The sequence below is a fragment of the Mustela nigripes genome, chromosome 9 (genome assembly GCF_022355385.1).
Source record: "Mustela nigripes isolate SB6536 chromosome 9, MUSNIG.SB6536, whole genome shotgun sequence".
Taxonomy (NCBI): Eukaryota; Metazoa; Chordata; class Mammalia; order Carnivora; family Mustelidae; genus Mustela; species Mustela nigripes.
The window spans coordinates 36,528,300-36,536,348 of NC_081565.1; positions in this window are offsets into that span (position 1 = coordinate 36,528,300).

The window sequence follows — 8,049 nt, forward strand, 5'->3', positions numbered from 1 at the left end:
TTCTGGGTATGAGTCCTTTTCCAGATAGATGACATCCAAACATTTTCTCCCACTATATGACTTGTATTCTCTTAACATTGTCTTTCAGAGGCAGAAGTTTTAAAATTTTGATGAAATACAGTTTACCCACTTTGTCTTGTATGAATCATACTTTTGGAATTACATCTGAGAAATCTTTGCCTAACTCATGTTCATAGGTTTTCTTCTATGTTTTCTATAAATTTTATAGTTTTAGGCTCTACCTTTGATCTGTAATCCATTTTGAATAAGGTTTTGTATACATTATGAAGTAGGAGCTGAAATTCATTTTCTTGGATATTGATAACCAGTTATTCCAGCACCATTTGTTGAAAAGACCTTCTCCTTTGTTGAAAATTTGCTGTCCATACATGAGTGGGTCTATTCTATTCTCTATTCTTTCTTTTAAAGATTTTATTTATTTATTTGACAGAAAGAGATCACAAGTAGGCAGAGAGGCAGGCAGAGAGAGGGAGAAGCAGGCTCCCCACAGAGCAGAGAATATGATGTGGGCCTTGATCCCAGGACCCTGAGACCATGACCTGAGCAGAAGGCAGAGGCTTAACCCCCTGAGCCACCCAGGCACCCTATTCTCTATTCTTTTCCATTGATCAATTTGTCTATATTTATACTAATAACATCATCCTAATTTCTGTCACTTTATAAGTCTTCAAGTAATTTATCAAGTAATCCTCAAACTTTACTCTTTTGCAAAATTGTTTTGGCTATTGTGGGTTCTGTGTATTCTCACAAGAATTTATATTTATTTATTTATTATTTTGGTGCAAAAACTGGTTTTATTAAGGCACAGGGACAAGACCTGTGGCAGAAAGAGCTGCCCTGGGGTCATGAGGAGTGGCCCATTATACACTTTCAAGTTTGGAGGAAGTTAGAGATAGCTAAGACCCTAAGGAATTTTTTTCAGTGTTCCAAGATTTATTATTTATGCACCACACCCAGTGCTCTATGCATTATGTGCCCTCCTTAATACCCAGCACTAGGCTCACCCATTTCCCCACCCCCATCCCCTCCAAAACCCTCAGTTTGTTTCTCAGAGTCCATAGTCTCTCACAGTTCATCTCCCCTCTGATTTCCCCCAATTCACTTTTCTTTCCTTCTCCTAATGTCCTCCATGTTTCTCCTTATGTTCCACAAGTAAATGAAACCAGTAATAATTGACTTTCTCTGCTTGACTTATTTCACTCAGCATAATCTCCTCCAGTCCAATATTGATATAAAACTCCAATGTTGATATAAAAGCTGGGTATTCATCCTTTCTGATGCCGAAGTAATATTCCATTGTATATATGGACCACATCTTTATCCATTCATCTGTTGAAGGGCATCTTGGCTCTTTCCACAGTTTGGTGACTGTGGTCATTGCTGCTATGAACACTGGGGTACATATGGCCCTTCTTTTCACTACATTTGTATCTTTGGGGTGAATACCCAGTAGTGCAATTGCTAGGTCATAGGGTAGCTCTATTTTCAATTTTTTAGGCATCTCCACACTGTTTTCCAAAGTGGCTACACCAACTTGCATTCCCACCAACAGTGTAAGAGGGTTCCCCTTTCTCCACAACCTCCCCAATACTTGTTGTTTACAGTCTTGTTATTTTTGGCCATTCTAACTGGTGAAAGTTGGTATCTCAATGTGATTTTGATTTGAATCTCCCTGATGGCTAATGATGATGAACAGTTTTTCATGCGTCTGTTAGCCATTTGTATGTCTTCTTTGGAGAAGTGTGTGTTCATGTCTTCTGCCCATTTTTTGACATGTTTATCTGTTTATTGAATGTTGAGTTTGAGGAGTTCTTTATAGATCTTGGATATCAGCCCTTAGTCTGTAGTAACATTTGTGAATATCTTCTCCCATTCCATGGGTTGCCTCTTTCTTTTGTTGACTATTTCCTTTGCTGTGCAGATGCTTTTGATCTTGATGAAGTCCCAAAAGTTCATTTTAGCTTTTGTTTCCTTTGCTTTTGGAGACATGTCTTGAAAGAAGTTGCTGTGGCCAATGTTGAAGAAGTATTATGGGCATGTATTGCATGGAGCACTGGATATGGTGCATAAACAAAGAATCTTGGAACACTGAGAAAATAAAATAAAAATTTTAAAAATCCATTAAATGCACTGGCCCTCCATCAAGGGACCTCATCCCTGCTACTCCAATATTTTGTCACAAGTCCTCTCCAATCTACCCATCTCCATCTCTGCTAGAGATAGACTGCATTTCTTACTGCCAAATTCACTCCATGGCCCATTGTTCTGTGTTCTGCATTTATTCATAAGTTTCTCTTCCACATGGAATATGCTCCATCCCCCACAGCCTGCACTTTTAGACCCAATTCCCTCTTGACCACCCTGATCCTCACTATGGTTTCTCTCCTCTGAAATGGAATATTCATAACCTGGACTTTGCAAGTGAGTATGTAATTCTATTTGTTCTAGATTATTACCTCATGCTTTGTGTGAATTAGTCTTTTTAAAAAAAATTTTTAAATTTCTTTTTGGTGTAACAGTATTCATTGTTTTTGCACCACATCCAGTGCTCCATGCAATCTGTGCCCTCACTAATACCCACCACCTTGTTCCCTCAACCTCCCCCTCCCAACCCCTTCAAGACCCTCAGGTTGTTTTGCTGAGTCCATAGTCTCTCATGGTTCACCTCCTCTTCCAATTTCCCTCAACTCCTTCTCCTCTCCTTCTCCCCATGTCCTCCATGTTATTTGTTAGGCTCCACAAATAAGTGAAACCATATGATAATTGACTCTCTCTGCTTGACTTATTTCACTCAGCATAATCTCTTCCAGTCCTGTCCATGTTGCTACAAAAGTTGGGTATTCATCCTTTCTGATGGAGGCATAATACTCCATAGTGTATATGGACCACATTTTCCTTATCCATTTGTCTGTTGAAGGGCATCTTGGTTCTTTCCACAGTTTGGCGACCATGGTCATTGCTGCTACAAACATTGGGGTACAGATGGCCCTTCTTTTCACTACATCTGTATCTTTTCACTACATCTGTAAATACCTGCAGTAGTGCAATTGCAGGGTCATAGGGAAGCTCTATTTTTAATTTCTTGAGGAATCCCCACACTGTTCTCCAAAGTGGCTGCACTAACTTGCATTCCCACCAATAGTGTAAGAGGGTTCCCCTTTCTCTACATCCTCTCCAACACGTGTTGTTTCCTGTCTTGCTAATTTTGGCCATTCTAACTGGTGTAAGGTGGTATCTCAATGTAGTTTTAATTTGAATCTCCCTGATGGCTAGTGATGATGAACATTTTTTCATGTGTCTGATAGCCATTTGTATGTCTTCATTGGAGAAGTATCTGTTCATATCTTCTGCCCATTTTTTTTTTAAATTTTTTATTTTTATAAACATATATTTTTATCCCCAGGGGTACAGGTCTGTGAATCACCAGGTTTACACCCTTCACAGCACTCACCAAATCACATACCCTCCCCAATGTCCATAATCCCACCCCCTTCTCCCAAACCCCCTCCCCCCGGCAACCCTCAGTTTGTTTTGTGAGATTAAGAGTCACTTATGGTTTGTCTCCCTCCCAATCCCATCTTGTTTCATTTATTCTTCTACCCACTTAAGCCTCCATGTTGCATCACCACTTCCTCATATCAGGGAGATCATATGATAGTTGTCTTTCTCTGCTTGACTTATTTCGCTAAGCATGATACGCTCTAGTTCCATCCATGTTGTCGCAAATGGCAAGATTTCATTTCTTTTGATGGCTGCATAGTATTCCATTGTGTATATATACCACATCTTCTTGATCCATTCATCTGTTGATGGACATCTAGGTTCTTTCCATAGTTTGGCTATTGTGGACATTGCTGCTATAAACATTCGGGTGCATGTGTCCCTTTGGATCACTACATTTGTATCTTTAGGGTAAATACCCAATAGTGCAATTGCTGGGTCATAGGGCAGTTCTATTTTCAACATTTTGAGGAACCTCCATGCTGTTTTCCAGAGTGGCTGCACCAGCTTGCATTCCCACCAACAGTGTAGGAGGGTTCCCCTTTCTCCGCATCCTCGCCAGCATCTGTCATTTCCTGACTTGTTGATTTTAGCCATTCTGACTGGTGTGAGGTGATATCTCATTGTGGTTTTGATTTGTATTTCCCTGATGCCGAGTGATATGGAGCACTTTTTCATGTGTCTGTTCGCCATCTGGATGTCTTCTTTGCAGAAATGTCTGTTCATGTCTTCTGCCCATTTCTTGATTGGATTATTTGTTCTTTGGGTGTTGAGTTTGCTAAGTTCTTTATAGATTCTGGACACTAGTCCTTTATCTGATATGTCGTTTGCAAATATCTTCTCCCATTCTGTCAGTTGTCTTTTGATTTTGTTAACTGTTTCCTTTGCTGTGCAAAAGCTTTTGATCTTGATGAAATCCCAGTAGTTCATTTTTTCCCTTGCTTCCCTTGCCTTTTGCGTTGTTCCTAGGAAGATGTTGCTGCGGCAGAGGTCGAAGAGGTTGCTGCCCGTGTTCTCAAGGATTTTGATGGATTCCTTTCGTACATTGAGAGACGAAACAACATTAGAATAATTGGGATTCCAGAAGAAGAAGAAAGTGAGAGGGGAGCAGAAGGTATACTAGAGAGAATTATTGGGGAGAATTTCCCCAATATGGCAAAGGGAACGAGCATCAAAATTCAGGAGGTTCAGAGAATGCCCCTCAAAATCAATAAGAATAGGCCCACACCCCGTCACCTAATAGTAAAATTTACAAGTCTCAATGACAAAGAGAAAATCCTGAAAGCAGCCCGGGAAAAGAAGTCTGTAACATACAATGGTAAAAATATTAGATTGGCAGCTGACTTATCCACAGAGACCTGGCAGGCCAGAAAGAGCTGGCATGATATTTTCAGAGCACTAAACGAGAAAAACATGCAGCCAAGAATACTATATCCAGCTAGGCTATCATTGAAAATAGAAGGAGAGATTAAAAGCTTCCAGGACAAACAACAACTGAAAGAATTTGCAAATACCAAACCAGCTCTACAGGAAATCTTGAAAGGGGTCCTCTAAGCAAAGAGAGAGCCTACAAGTGGTAGATCAGAAAGGAACAGAGACCATATACAGTAACAGTCACCTTACAGGCAATACAATGGCACTAAATTCATATCTCTCAATAGTTACCCTGAATGTGAATGGGCTAAATGCCCCTGTCAAAAGACACAGGGTATCAGAATGGATAAAAAAACAAAACCCATCTATATGTTGCCTCCAAGAAACACATTTTAAGTCTTCTGCCCATTTTTTGATATGATTGTCTGTTTTGTGTGTGCTGAGTTTGAGGAGTTCTTTATAGATCCTGGATTAGTCTTATCTTGGTAACCAGATATTTAAGTGTCTTGAGAGCTGGAAGGCAAAACAACTCAAATGTCTTTGTACCCTTGACACTGCCCCAATTAGGGATGAGCAGAAGAGGGCTCACCATGCCAGGTGGGTGAAGGACTGGATGCTAGAGAAGGGACCAAAATAGCCTCTTCACAGATTTTGAGCAAAAGGATTTTTTTTGGCTGTGAGACTGCTGTCCACCAGGGTAAGATTCTCAAGGAAATTCAAAAGTTCAAGGTTGGAGAAATATGACAATAACTACAGATACCAATCAGGTAACATAAATGCATAAATAAATGGGCAGAGAATAGACTTGGGCCCCAGGAATCAATTAGAAAACAACTAGCTTGCTTAAAGTTATCAAAAATCCAAGTTTTTTTTTTTAAGATTTTATTTATTTATTTGACAGAGAGAGATCACAAGTAGGCGGAGAGGCAGGCAGAAAGAAAGGAAGGGAAGCAGGCCCCCTGCTGAGCAGAGAGCCCGATGCGGGACTCGATCCCAGGACTCTGAGATCATGACCTGAGCCAAAGGCAGCGACTTAACCCACTGAGCCACCCAAGCGCCCCATCAAAAATCCAAGTTTTAAAAAAATAACAAACAAAACTAAAAACCCTCCTGCAGGCAAATAGCATAGATACAGAGTAGAGAAGTAGATTTAACCATGATTACCAACTAGTTTATGACCTTAAGTCAGAAGTGGCCACTAACCCCTCTCTGGAGGTAGTCATATCCATGAGCAGACAGAATTCTAGAACATGGTAAAAACAGCTCTAGAAAACTAACTTTTAAGAGCTCAGTAAGTGAATCTCATTACTGTATCTCCGTGGAAGGCAGTGTTTATATCTCTTTCCACCTATCTGTAAGCTTGAGGCCACACAGACCAGGAGGTATTCCTCCCTGCTTCCCACAATGTCTTTTAAAGATGTCACCTTGCCCTTTTCCTCCTATTAAGCCACGGTCCCCTTGATACACTTCTGATTCCCCATCACCCAAAGCCTGTAATATCAAAGTTCTCCATTCTCAAGCCATAACCAGAATCTGCCCTCCCTAAGCTCAGAGTGCTTCACAGATATATTTCTAGTACAGGTAGGGTAGTTAATGGAGATTCCTCTGTCTAAGCCACTCTTCCTAAAAAGGTTCCCTGTGTCCCTAAACATTGTTTTCTGGGGACAGGTCACCAGATAGTTATAAAGGAGAGAGCCAAGACATCAGGCCGATATAGAGTGGGCTGAGTAAAGATCAAGTGGAGGCAAAGACACTGCCTATGAGTAGACACCTTTAGTCCCAGGCTCTGTAGCCCTTACAGACAACTGAACACTATCTACAGATTAAGTCACCATATAAGCTTCCCTAAGACACACAAAAGTCTTTGACACTACACCTGCCTTGTGAAACAGTAGGGCTTTGTGATGCAGTCTGGTGACCTGGTTCCATCATCTATGAGGCGGAGATGACAAGGCATAGCACTGGAAGTCATTAGGCACCAGGACACTGAATGTCTAGATATAGGAGTGGTTGGTCTCCTCATGCTAATGAGGTTTAGACCATGTTGAGCCATAATGTGGTTCTGTGGGATTTCAAGTATCCCTTATATACCTATGGCTTCATCTTCATTATTCTTCTAATTATCTGGCAAGTAACAAGGAGTTATTGTGGATTGAGGTTGGAACCTAAAAGGATCTGCTGCCAGGTAGAGAAATACTATGACCATGATTAAACTAATTATACTTTAGATAAGAAGCTTTTAAGATCTCAGAGTCTCTCCTTTTATCACCCCCCCTAATTTTTATATCATGCATTCAGTAACTCTTATATGTTACTTCTCAGAGACTAGAAATAATTCTTTTCCAGGCCACGCTACAGTGTATACTAGTTGAAAAATAAAGAACCTTTCAATCTGGTTTGGGTTGGGATCTAGATGAAATGGAATCTACATCCTGGATCTCTGACTACCTCCCAATAAGTCCAATTTTTCTGGCTGGTGGTTTCTATAGACATTTGTTAACAGAAAATCTTTGGCTATTACACCTACACACCCTTTAATCTGTTCTACTTTTTCTCTTGCTTCATCATAAACTTCATGCATAACTTCTCCTGGAAAATAAATGAGAGGTATTGAGTATGGGAAAGCCTTAAAATAAATAAAAAACAAGCAGATAAGGGAAACTTTAAGGTAAAAAGAAATGGGTATGGAAAGAAAAGTTAGGGAAGTAAATAAAATATAGACACATAGAAAGGGATTAGGAAATGTGTATTAGCTTTGTCATGTTTTAAACATGAAAAAAAAATGGTGTCCCAGCTTCATACTTTAACATTTTGTCTTTAAGCGTCACCGAAGAGTCAAGATAAGAGATGCAGCAACAAGAGGTAAGATCTCCATCTCTGTTCTGACTCCCCTCACTATGGACAATATTCCCCTAACTCCTGTCCTTCTATGACCCCTGAAACAAGTAGCCAGGTACTCTAACCACTGAAGGCTCCTATTGCCCCAGCTGACAAATTCTCCCAGAAGACTTTCTTGGGTGGGAAATCAGAGCCTAGGAATGTCCCAAAATTCTCTACCTTACACCTGCCCCTGGGAATGAAGAATGAGGAAGTAGGACAGAAGCCTTTTTTTTTTTGTTTTATAGTTTTACCACCCTGTGGAAGTCACCTCAT